This window comes from Centroberyx gerrardi, chromosome 7 (genome assembly GCF_048128805.1).
Source record: "Centroberyx gerrardi isolate f3 chromosome 7, fCenGer3.hap1.cur.20231027, whole genome shotgun sequence".
NCBI classification, from domain to species: Eukaryota; Metazoa; Chordata; class Actinopteri; order Beryciformes; family Berycidae; genus Centroberyx; species Centroberyx gerrardi.
In genome coordinates, this window is record NC_136003.1 from 23,430,050 (window position 1) to 23,443,820 (window position 13,771).

Below are 13,771 nucleotides of genomic sequence, written 5' to 3' on the forward strand. Positions count from 1 at the left end.
TTATTTTCTATTTCAGCCCGGTTCACATTCCCCTCCGTTTTTTTTCGGTTTCGTGAATGTTTCAGACTTTTTGAAGAGTGACATTCATTTTATTGATTGAAAACAGTTTGTTCATTCTTCAGTGACTCATTGAAATGTATCTGCTGAATTCCATCCTTCCATATTGAAATCCCTGATGCTGATGTACAAGGTCAGCCGACGCTCTGCTTTTTCTGCCGCTACTGCCGGCTCAGCTCTCCCTTCCCTGCAACGACCCGGTCATCTCTCAACCCAAACTCGACTCTTCTCCCTCCTGGCCTCCTAATGGTGGAACGACTTTCCCACCCCAGTCGGAGGAGTAAAGTCACTCCTCATCTCCCATCGCAGCCGGGAAACTCACCTCTTCAACACCCTCTCCCCACTGAATCATATTCTCTCCAACTCATCTTTCTCCTTTACTTGCTCTAATTTCCCTTATTAAAGAAAAGAATCCAGTCTACCTGTCTACTTAGCTCTCGTGTGTGTGTGTGTGTGTGTGTGTGTGTGTGTGTGTGTGTGTGTGTGTGTGCGTGTGTGTGAACGAGAGCTACAGAGGTGCAAATGCAATAAGACCACACCAAGTTAAAAGGTTTTGGAGAGGTTCCTCCCTACACCTCATCAGACCTCCATCCTCTCTCTCTCTCTCTCTCTCTCTCTCTCTCTCTCTCTCTCTCTCTCTCTCTCTCTCTCTCTCTCTCTCTCTCTCTCTCCCTCTCTCTCTCTCTCTGAGAAAGCTGTGCTGTGGATGAGAGCAGGCCGGTGGGATCGGTCTTTGGTTCTGTTTATTTTCCCGGCGTGGACACACTAGCTCTGATAGGATTACAGGTCACACCAGAAGTGAGAGCCAGGGGAGCAGGCGGCCCCTCAGAACACGGTTTCAGTTTCCCTTGCCCTCCATGCAACATTAGAGGATGTTCTCCAAGGACTACGGCTCAGAATAGTTCAGAGAGAGAGAGACAAATAAATACAAACCCATTTATATTGATCTACAGATAAAGTTCCAGGCAGGTTGAATGGACTTCCTCCAGGTAAACAAAATGGGTTTAATTATCTATCAAAGTAGGGCATAAGACAAGTCTAATAATCTGATAATGAAGCTCAACTGAGCAGCTGTGACAATTGCTGCTTCTGAACTGAAACAAGGAAATAAAGATAAAGCAAGTAATGATGGATGAAAGAGAATGAATATCAAAGTAACACAGTCATATATATATACTGCATATGAGTGCTTCCTATTGCAAGAAATGTATGTGACAATTGCTAATGAATTATATCAATACCTATTAGAACATGCTAGACTAACCAAGTGGCCAATACACCTAATGCTAACATTAGTGGAAATCACAGCAATCCTCTTGCTAATGAACCTCCGCACCAAACAATCAACAAGCAATTCTGACAATTTTTGTAACAAGACATGGTTAATTTCAGCCGCACTGCAAATCTATAAAAGCAAATTAAAGTAGAATATGATTATTTGTTTATAATATTTAATTATTTTGAGTGCTGCACAACACAAGTGCTTATACTGCACCATACCCATTGCAGGCCCAGTATGGGTACAATACTTGTGCAATAGAAACCTCATAGAATTCATAGACACAAAATAGATTTAATCATACAGAAATGTACTAGGTCACATCTCAGCATGTAGAATTCGTCAGATTAATTGACTGAAAATAACTAGATTTTATATGATAAATACGCAAATACCCAGGTTTTGCCACTGCTTGAGTGTGTTGCTATTCACAGTTGCTGTGGCATGTTCTTTATTTCTACCAAAACAAACTGATTTTGTCAAACTGTTGATGGTCAACCTAGAACTAAGTGGGGTCAGATTACATGCTGGCAAGCCCGGGCATGTTGAACAACTTTTTTTCTTTTCCAAAATCAGATCTACATCTTCTCATATTGTGATCCACCTGCAGACCAGTGGCAGCCGGGCTAAGCCTGATAATAATACACAACATTATTTGTCATATCAGTAATCTGAATCTTTCTCAAGTTTCACAACAGTATGATTTACTGTATACTGTACAAATCCGTAGATTGTTGCAGGAAACAAGATATTTATTGTAGATCCCTCAGGTTTATATTTCCACTAAATATTTAGCTCAAGGGACCTTGGAAACTTGTTGACAACTTATGGTTTCGCATGATGTAAACGGTAAGTGATAGGAAGTTTTAAGCGGCTGTTTCTCCTGGAAAAAGCCAGAGGGCAAGTCCCCGCTGTTGGGAGAAATGCCCTTTTCTCAGCCAATATACAGTCTCCTTTTGTCCATGGCCACTATAGCTACCTTGCTGGGACGTACAATGGGAGATCCAGTGGACAAAGGCATGACACTGGAGTCATTCAGGTACTTAAGCATTATCTGTTGTGTGCTCTCATCGGGCCCTTTCTCATTTAAATGCAGTACAGCACAGTGAGCCATTGCACAGTGGTCAGACCTTAAAGTTTGTGTAAAGTCAGTCTGATTTGTTCATCTTTTAAAGTGACATTACATTTGGGGATTTTGTAATAAATGTTAGAATCATTGAGTCACACTTACAAATTGTATTCTCAGGATGTATCATTAGCGATCAATTTTACTCTCGACTTCTCTGTTAAATAACAAAGTTCAGCACTCTAAGACACCAAAGATGGCTCAGACTGTGAGGCAGAAAAAGAAAACACATGACACTGCTGTACAACAGATCAGGGCGAAAGCAGGAAACTCAAAGCGACATCATGGCTGCTGGTGATGTCCTATTTTAAAAATGGCCCCAGTGTTTTCCCCATGTTATAATTAGTCTCTTTCCCCTCTCCTCTCCATAACTAATAGAGACGAACACAGGCCATTTGCATAACTGTTCAGACCTACTAGTCTCCCCCCTGCTCCTGCCCTACTTCCACTCTTTCAGCCTAATGCTTCCCATCGCTCTCCCTTTGTGTCGGCCCTTGTTGTTCTGGGAACATCAAATGATTGGCATGTTAAATTGGGAGGACCGTAGTCTAGTCTAGCCTCCGCAGCCTCGCAACTACAATTCTGGGGAAGAGCAAAACAACAAATGCCTTTAGTGGGACAGCCCCAATTATGAATGTTGGGGAGACTGGCGTGGTTTCCTATTTTGTTTTCTGTTTTCTCACCAGTCTTACAGGGTCTTTATACTGGTGTGTGTCATGTGGAATATGAAGAGAGGCAGAGATCTGATCTGTGTGTGTATTATGGTGGAAGAATAGGGCTCTGGGATGTGATACTGTGTAAATGACAGGGCATGCTGATGTGTCAGACTCTCCCGGGACGGCAGGCTGCTGCGAGCGGCTCCGATGGGAAACTGCTGAGGTTACACTTAGGGCGTGTTATGTGGGTGTTACGTACATTGTGTGAATGCCTTTATTTCAGAGTAGCTACAGAAATGTTGGTTTAGTGTTAACGGCCTATGTGAAAATGGCTCGGCTCAGATATTTGGGCTATCCCCCTTTCCCGAGCTTCCCCATTTCTCTGAAACTGGGTTGACTGAGGAATGTATAGAAGCCCTCCCTCCTCCTAAAACTGAGAACCATATATGAGTATTGGCTTCATTTACCTTCCATCAGAGGGACCTACACAGATGGGGGTATAGCTCAGTGGTAGAGCATTTGACTGCAGATCAAGAGGTCCCCGGTTCAAATCCGGATGCCCCCTTCCTTTATACCAAAGTCAAACACTCACTGAACCGACTGAAAGGAAAAGAAATGTATAAGGAGTAGTCCAGTCAGTTTGCTGTTAGGTAGAAGTGCAGCAGAGATATGGAAAGCTGGGTCTTTGCAAGAGAAAAGTATGAAGAAACTTAGTAGGGCAAGGCAATAAACTCGGTATGAAGAAAATAGGTAATGCAGCCGATACATTGGTGTGAGGATGTGGCAATGTGTATTAAGCCACACATTTTATGTCACTTTAATGCCAGCTAAATGCCTAAACAATGAAATTTAAAAATCAAACCAAATAGGAAAATTGTGACACAAAAAGTGTCTCTAAAACATCTCAGACCCTTTTTTGACTACTGAGAAGAACAGAAAGTTAGAATTTTCCAAACAGGTCTATAGGAGGCAGATCAACAGTTCATTATTCATTGTTGCGCTAGTAAAAAAAAACTTCTGTAATCTCTTCATCTCCACTCCCTTTGCCACTGGTCCCCATGTGACTGCAGGTAAAAAGGCCAGAGGTTTCCCTTGAGTCTCACACTTCAGAGTGGCCTGATACCTGATCTGTTTGGAAATGACCAAACCTCTGTGACCTGCTCACTTCCCTGGCCCCGGGGCCCGGTGGCAGCTCCCAACGGGCCGAAAGGAAACTACTGCAAACATCCCCCATCAGCAGAGGCCCCAGCATTTTTGCGGCGCTGCCCGGGCCTGAGCTTCATCATTGTACTCTCCTCTGATACAACGATACCCCCGTAGAGAACAATAACAGATGGGCCCGAATTTCAAGGCCAATCATCCGCACAATCAGTAATATCACACTACATCTGTAACCTATTTAGGATCTTGTGGATGTAGTTAATGCATGTTTGCTCTGTCAGAGGTCTGTGAGCAACCAACGTTTTTCAGAAAGATTAATTATTCTCACAGGATCGCGGTTAATTGTCCCTGTTTAATTTTACAATGTAAATGGCTTCAGCTGTTTTCTTGTGGTTGTTGCTTTTATGACTCATATGGACCTTTTGTCCATGTTGCGTCACATCTAAGCCGTCTCCAAACGCTAAATATTGTGTTTTCGTCTGCAGGGTAGCAAAGTTCTGTGATGGCTTATTGTTTACTAAGGGTGAGCTCAAACAGAGAGTGGGGTGATATACTGCAGCATGGGAGGCCAGACAGATTAAGCCCTGACAATGTAAAGCAGATGTGACTGTAAGGCAGTTAAATTACTTTATTGCCATGTGAAAACAGTGAGAGACAAGATAGTGAATGACGGCTAATTACCTAAGACAATCTGGTAATTGGTGAAGCATAGGAAACTAAATCTACATAAACTATTGAAGCTGGAACAGAGATTTTGATGCTTTATCTTGATTTAATTAATTTGGCTCAATCAAAGTGTCTAACTGTTGTCAAGGTTATTGGCCTGTTAGTCACAAAACCATGTCTTGTCTTAGTGGGATGTAAATTTATCTTTGCGTTGTCATGTTTAAGACCGGTTCTAAAAGCTGTCATCTCTGTATTTCTCATTTGTTAATTATTTTTCCATTTTAAAGCTGTTATCCTTTAATTTCTCAATCGTTTAATTGCTATTAACAATGGGCAAATGGGTGTTAAATGGGAACAAGAGAGGATGAGAACTCTATTAAGGGATGAGGGATAATGGGGCAGAGCAGAGGTTGCCACATGGCATATACTGAGCATGCCACCTGCCAGGAAAAGACTTCAACCTGCATCATTATTGACTCCACACACACACGCAGACACACGCACGCACGCATGCACACATCCCACTTCCCAGACCGGCCAACCTGGTCGGCTAAGGGAATCTGTTCTGTTTGTTACTGGGATTAATTCCTGGCACCAGCCTTGGCCCGGCTCCAGTCGGGGAACAAGAGCAGCTTCCATCCCACAGAGCAGCAGTCTATCCCTTGTGGTGGGTCCAACTGGGCTGATCCTCTCATATTAAATGGATTAGCAGATGCCTTGTTCTACTGTCAGGCACTCGTGAAAAGAATAGGGATTTAGCTTGTCTTTTGTTTTGTTTTGTTTTGTTTTTGGACAACATTTTAAACTGTAAAATCGCAAATGGAAAACAGGTACTCAATTAAAAATAGTTGTTTGTGCACACTGGACTTTCTAAAAATGATGACTCATCATGATTTCTCCACCGATGCAGGAGTATTTCCGCAGACTAGTGTCAGAAACATGATGCTTAGCTGACCTCGTTGAGTATCAGCCTTGTTTAGCTCTTGTAGTATCCGTGGGAAACTGTAGCATTAGCGCGGGTTACAAGCCTTTTGATTTCCCATGGGAGACATCCATGAGGAGCAGGTTAGGTTAGGACCCAACTGCTGCACGCCTTATTACATGACCGGGATAGAACAGATCAAGTTACGGGTTTCAGGAAAAATCACATGCTGGGGTAAGGTTCACCCTGCACATCGACTACATACCGGAATGGCTTTCTTCCCATAGATATATCAGTGCTCCTGCAAATTTTACCTCAAAATCACCCCTCTTTTGCCTGACTAATTATTGCACGTCACATGCATTTACCAGGAATTTCTCAAGAGTTATTTGATGCCATTTACAGTCACGGGTTGGTGTGAGCACCAGACAGTAAGGCACTGCGTGACGACCACACTCCAAAAACAGACCAGATAGTGTTAGATCTCATGCTCTGGTAGTCTCTGAGTAGACGGATGGCAGGTGCTCCTCCCTGCCTGTGCTGTTATATTAATCTCCCTCAGAAGGCAGCCACCCCTCGCCCCTCGCAGGCTTCCATACGGGCGCCACACTAATCATACTGTTTAACAGGAGGCCGTCTGTGGGCCGGCCCTCGCACCGCCACAGATGTGCCTGAGATCAGGCTGGGCACAAACAACCCTGACCTCTGCTCAGCCCCCAGTCCCCATCCCTGCTGCAGACCCAGGTCCTGTCTGGACACACTGCTCAGCTTGTGTTGGTCTGTTCCTGGCTAACTGCCTTAGCATGGAGCGTGAGGGACATGCTAGCAGGAATTTGCCTTTTCTGGATTTGTGTGCAGAATGCCTACTCAAACTAAGATTAAGGTGTTAGTCTTGCTTTCAGCCTTACTATTTAATTTTTGCATTAAACGTTGTTGGTGAAATTCTTTTAACAGAGGATCTGCAGTGTATCCTGAGTGTTTTTGACGCTGCATTTGTAGCCCAGCCTTAGTCTAGTTTAGAATAGCTTTAGCCGGCTTTAGGCGCTAAATTAAACCCTTCTACACCATATTAGGTTGTCCTGTGCCCCATGCTCTACAGTCCTCTCTCTACTGTTAACCCTGACAAGTCAGGACTAAATGATGAGCTCAGAGCAGGACCAGGCAGTAGTGGGCTAAAGTTAGGTCTAGTCCACTTTAAGTTGTGCCAGACAGTAGTAAACTGAGGTCCAGTTAACCCTGTGTTAAGAGGGATCTAGAATACACTAGAATACACTTGACCAATTTTGCAATGTGAAAAGGCACCTGGATGGAAAAGTTTGTTTTTCCAAAGAAAAATGGAGAGGGAGATCCACCTGTATATTTTCCTTTTCCTATGGAGCCATGTGTGTGTGTGTGTGTGTGTGTGTGTGTGTGTGTGTGTGTGTGAAAAAATATTAAAAACACTGCTAACTCTATCTCTATCTCTCGTACACACACACACACACACACACACACACACACACACACACACACGAATCCCCATTCCGTCAGTCCCGTCAAGTTCCGACAGTCTTGGTCATGTGATCTGCAGCGAGCCCGCTGGCTCAGTTGGAGACGGCCCAGTATCATTAAGGTCCATTCACTGAAGGCGAGGCCGGCCCCCAGTTGAGGCCGCACTCTCTCTCTGGCCCTTTCCCACAACCTCCAGGCACCTTGGAGGAAGTCATCCATGCCTAACTGTGCTCCTTAATCAAAGGCTGAATGTAGAAGTTGTCCCGGAGGTTGGCTGCTGCAAGTGCGGCATTAGCAAAGCACATGCTCTCCTTTCACAGGGAAACAATGCTCCCCATTGTGTTGGTCCAGAAGTGTCCATTTTGATTTAAAGGGGGATCTCACCAGCAGATAGACAATGCAGAGGGAATATCACCAACTAACACACGCACGTAATTTCAGCCCTGCATTTTAGTGTGAATCTCAACAAGAAACAAGATAAGAAACACTGTATATGCCTCATCACTTTTTAGTTTCACCCCTGAGTTACATGTTTTTATTTTTTTACACACAATTGGCTGTGTATGCGTTTAAAAAACAGCTGAATTCCTCCACTGCTGACACAAGCATAGCAAGCACATCAAGGAGGTAAAGATATCATCAGCTGACTGAGCTGTAGATTGATGCCCTCAGCAGTTATTTTGACAGGTTGAAATTATCTTTGATTTTAACTGATGTAAGAGGCTCTGTGGTGCCTCTTACACATGTCGTAATAACAGCTTAGCATGATAAATGGATGAGAGCCCAGGATCCCTGGCGTTACTCTGATAACAGCATTAGACTAGTCATTAGCGAGAGAACGTCTGACACACAAGTGTAGCCATGCGAGCCTAATAACTGTCATGAAATTAACTGCAAAATATACATAACATACACATATACACATGCTAGTTGTAGTATAATATATTTGAAGGATGAATGAAGTGTACAAGGCTGAACAAGACATATGTTGAATAGCTGAGAAAGCTTGAAATAGGCTATTGTCTTTAAGGTTCATCCCCTCTCCTCTGGCCCTTTCGCCGGTTTATAAATAGCAGTGACCCATCTCTAAATAGGACATTGTTCTGTCTATTGTCTTTCCCTCCCAGTACTGTCCTGACCATTGATGCTGAAGCACAGTGGTAAACATCCTCTAAACTTCATAACCTACCACTCCCATAGAAGAAGCTCTGACCTCCCTGTTCTTAATCCTCGGTTACATTACCCAGGCCCCAGTTTTTTGTTGTTGTTGTTTTTTTTGTGCAACAAAAATGTGGTCAAAATTGTTGTTTTGAACATAAAATATTGGTCATAGTAGTTTGAATAATCATGGACAGCCGATGTTCATTATTTGAAGTTTAGCCACCTAGCATTTCAGTGCTGAACATAGACTAAAATGAATAAAATGAATTCTGAATTTCCCACAGTAACATTATAGCTGGAATGCCTCTTGGCCTATCGTATTGTGTAGCTGAAAATAGCCATACAATTATATCTTTGACAGGTTTTGTCTTTGCACAGTTACTTTAGATAGACATTGCCTTTGCTATAACATTTTCTTTGAAATTGTTGAGATGTTAATGGTAAAAAAGCACCGGGGCGGGATATAAAAGTTGCTTAGACATGGTTTCTTTTTTCAACATGATTAGGCTCAGCATCAGGCTGTTTAAGAGGAGCCTTTTAAAAGGATGTGTAGGGGCTTGAAGCAGGGGGTGTGCTGAAGTGGTGGCCCTCCATTCTTCTCATTATCCGGGTTGCCATTTTCATTGGAATGAAGGCCATCTATCAGGAGCCCCTATAGGTCTTTTCAAAGCCGAATAAAGGGATCACTGTGAACAGACCTGCCTGTGGGCTGCATAGACATGGGAGACAACAGATGTGTTAAACATAGCCAGCTCCCTCACAAAAAAGTTGAGAGAGGGGTTGCATGCTCTCTAATGGAAAGGCAGCTTTATGCTAATTGCTGAATAGAGTTAGTCAAAGCTGCTTCATCCTACGTGCTTTTGGTGCGCACATCCGAGGAATCCTGCGTCACAAAGAGGAGAGCAGCCTGCACTTCCCTCCACTTTCAGACTGTGAAGAATGGTACACAGAAAAGGCATTCCCCCAAAGCCATAAAACTGTTACAAGGCCTAAAACCCTACCGCACAAACTCCTTCCCCCTGGATCTTAGACACTGTGTAATTTTATTTGGGTGCAAAACTACAATAGTATCTTGTTTACGACAAGTTTGGACTGGGCTTTCAAATGTATTTCTGTCTTCTTCCCCAAAAATAGCTTTGTTTTGGCTTGATGTTTCTTGGTTGCAGACAACAATAGATAACATGGCTGCCACTCTGTGACGGTGAATCATGAGAGCCTTCTGCTGCGGCCGGGCCTCCCTCCTGTATTCCTGTGGGAATTACAGCCAAGCCTCATCCATAGGGATCGCAACTGTTTGTCAGAATTCAAAATGCAGCTCCTCCAAACTATCACGGCTTCGTTTGGTTTATCTGCTGTGTTTTACATCAGGTCAGATGTACACAACCAGGCAAAAGTTTGGACACACGCATTTTTCTTTATTTTTTTTTACTATTTTTCACATTTTAGAGTAATAGTAAAGACATCAAAACGTGACCAAAACCAACCAGTGACCAAAAAAGTGTTAAACAAATCAAAACTATCTTATATTTTAGATTCTTTAAAGTAGCCGCCCTTTGCCTTGATGGAAAGGCAAAGGCTTTGGAAAGAAATTCATACATAGGTATCAACTTCACTATTTATATTTGTCTAAAAAACAAATTTCAAGCATTTAAGCAGAAGTCTTTAGATCACAATGGCTTTAAGATAATGAAAAACACAGTACATTCAATCAGGTGTGTCCAAAGTTTTGACTGTTAGTGTATATAGTGCAACTTCCAACCACAATGCACATGAAACATCAGCTGCGTTGTGTTCTTCACCCAAATACATAGAAGCTGAATTCAAATCCGACACCCCGACATCCTTCTGTGACACGCTGAAGGAGGAGGAGCAAAGGTCCCAGCATCAAAACCCGGAGCATAAACAATGGGAGCTTGGCTTGGACGGCCCGAGGCAGGCCATCTGCCACCGAGGGAGCGGAGTCCCTTTGTCAGCTATTGTGGAATGTGTGGCCAGATTGATGAGGGCCGGGTGATTCCTTTAGGGCCTTGCGAGGCAGCAGGCGGTGCAGCAGGCCCGCTGCACACCGCAGGGAACTCCCTCTCCTTCTGTCTCCTGAGTCACCAGTCACATGATGGAGCGGCTCGCCACGGCAGTCTGGGAAAATCAAAAAGTGCATTTGTTTTGAGAAGCAACAGTGATGTTTCATAAGATCCAGGCGGCTTGTGTTCTCAGTAGTCGTTGCCATGAAACACTGTGTGCGTACACACTTAAGGTTAAGATGCTTTGGGGTTTTTTTTTTCTTCTTTTTCCTTTATTTTAAACACAGCTTGAGATACGCATTACACTTTGTGCGATTTCTCCATCGAGGCAGGATGAGTCTCTGTCGGGGGAATAAGCCGCTTACATTAAGTGGATGAACCCATCATACATGTTAAAGGAAATCATTTTTATTAAAGCTCTCCTAGATGGGCAGATCTTTTCAGAGGAGAGCATTCATTATCCATGATAGAGGTTTTCTGAGCAGTATTCTTTGCTTATGGTGAATTTTGTTCACCAAAAAGCCGCCGTTTTTCTTTTTCCGTTTTTACATTTTTTTCCTCTGCCTTATGTTATGTGAGAATGGAAAAGTCCTAGTCCTTCATTGATGATGTGATGTAGGCTGGAGTCCTGCCCTGTCATGGTAATGTGTTCATGCTTGGCTGGTGACCTCTAACCCTCTCAGCAGGTGTGTGTGGCTGGCCTTTATTGAGAGAGGCGCCCTCTCTGGCTTTTGGAGTGGGTGGGTCAGCGGTGGGGGTGAAGGGGGAAAGATAGGACAGATGTTGTATGTGAAATCCCCCAGGGAAAGTGTGCCGCCACTAAAGGAGGAGGGCAGAGCAAAAGGGCGGATCTCTGACACAGCCTCACAACAACAGACAACTCTGGTTTCCATGGCAGCTTGTTGCTCTGCCGGCATCACTAAGCTGTCTGTTCTCTGGGACATGAAATAGGACTTTAGGCCCTGGGATCCCACACACAAAATATGCCTTTATTCAGCTGCGGACAACTACTTCTGCCACACTGAAATCTTATATGTCTGCTTAGCTTCACAGTCTTCAGTTCTCTGTTCAGCTTCTCCTTATACAGCCTTTTTTAAATGGCTACAATATGGAATCGACATTACAAACCAAATGGCAAAATTCACAGCGTCTATAATTCCACTGCCTAACTCACTTAATAAGCCATGTGTCTTTTTGCATAAATATGCATAAACAAAAGTGGTTCATTATGGCAGACCGTTGCCTCATGTCCATCATTCCCTGCCTGCAGTGTTGTTCAGGATCCAGAAGCTACAGCCAACTATGCGGTTTGCAGACCAGACAGACACAATGTTGAATCCTGACCAATGAACAGGGACAGGGGGACTGTGGAATGCGATGTCTGGGGACAGTTTCAACAAGGAGCTGCGGAGCTTCAAAGCCACAGGGTGCAGCAGACATAAGAGAGATTAAAAGCACAGCTTGTTGTCCTGACTGTTTACTGCAGTTGAGTCATTTCCTTTGAGGTGATGGCTGCAGAGGAATGTGACTTTCTGCCACTGTCTTTGATCAAACCTTGGCCTCATCAGGTTATCCCAGTATGCAATAAATGGGCAATAAACCATTCACTTCAACGGTCTGAGAGATAGCCGCTCTCTCTGGCGAAGTTACAAAATGTGAGGCACAAAAGAAAATCACATCCTTATTGCAGTAAAACTTCAGGAGCAGATTAAAGTGATGATGAACTTTGGTAGTACCTAGTAACAGGTCTGAAAATCACACTTCTAGCACATAAACGAATGCGAACAAAGAAATTGCAAAAATTCTGACAATATATAGAAAAACTAGTCATTCTGCAGAATTGAATTGCTTTCTTTAAACCTTTCAGTTTGAACAAGTGTAACACCAAAATTCTTCAGACCGGATTTCAGTGTTACACTTGTTGGTTTAATAACATAAAGAAAGCGATTCACTTAAAAAAGATTCTGCAGAATGACTAGTTTTTTATATATTGTCAGAATCAGCTTTGTTCACGTTCGTTTGTGCGCTAGAAGTGTGATTTTCAGACCTTTTTCACCATACAATGGCAATGAATGGAGATCATCTCTACCGGAGCAACAGATAAACAGAGAATCGTCGATTTTGGGGTTACATCATGGCCAGGAAGCTACACAACACACTACCAAAGTTCAACATCACTTTAAGTGGAGTTTTTACTCAACCTAACTGAAATCCTTACTGGACAGGTTTCTTTGTCACTGTAGAGGCAACCTGCTGCTGCCTAGCTTGACATACAGCACACTGCAAACTCCATTCACAGAGTTACACAGATCATGAATGCATGCCAAGGTAGTAAAAGCCTAATGTCAAATACAGTCCAGAATGTTGCACATAACCATATTTCAAGATTTTGTGTCCCTCTGACCTTGAACATTGAAGTTAATGGATGACTATAAAAAAAACATGTGATAAATAGTGATACTAAGACATTCTGGCAGTGTTATAATTTACTAACTTGTGTCGACACATACTTCAACAAGCATCACTTAACCTTATTCCTCTAAGACAGTCACTACAAACAAGTGGAACTGCTCACAGGAATAGGCAACTCTAATAAATAGCCTGAAGGCAGGAGCAGAGAGGAGGAAAAGTTCTGCCGAAGCACATTTTAAAAAGGAAGGTTGTGAGGAGAAAACATCGCCTCAATGTCCTGCTGTTTTTTTCTGCCTGACCTTGTCCGTAAAACACCATTGTTCATTTTGCCAGGGGTTTCTTCTGCCACAAAGAGCCCTCAGACAAAGTCCGCAGGCCAAACGCTCGCCTCTTATATGGGAGCTGTCAGTCCTGTGATGCATGACATTTGTATAACATTACTGGGGTCACAGCCCGGGGTCAAAATGATCAGGGGGGGGAAGAAAGAAAGTGGGTCAGGCCTCTGGACAAATCTTGAACTTCAGTCGGCAAGAAGAAAGCACAGGTCAAATAATGCTTAGATATGCATCTTTGGCCCCGGCTCGGCCATGATGTGTTTGATGAGAACTCAAAATGACTGCTGAATGTTTTTGCCTTCAAAGTCTCTGGTCATCACCGAGTGGGAGAGCTGCGGCTGCTGCCTGGGAGGACACAAAGAGTTTCATTGGGTTTCATGTATTGATATGTCCATAAATGTCCATAAAGTTTAGATAATGAACCCGCAACTCGCTCTGTTTCCTTTTTGCGGCAATGAAATACAGCCATGAAAACACTTCAACA

The 13,771-nt window shown here is 43.3% G+C and overlaps 1 non-coding gene across 1 annotated transcript; it reads left to right on the plus strand.

Moving 5' to 3' along the window:
- Positions 1-3,611: 3,611 nt before the first annotated feature.
- On the plus strand, positions 3,612-3,683 carry trnac-gca (transfer RNA cysteine (anticodon GCA)). Its single transcript has one exon. It is a non-coding gene; the product is annotated as a tRNA-Cys (tRNA).
- The last annotated feature ends 10,088 nt before the right edge of the window (positions 3,684-13,771 follow it).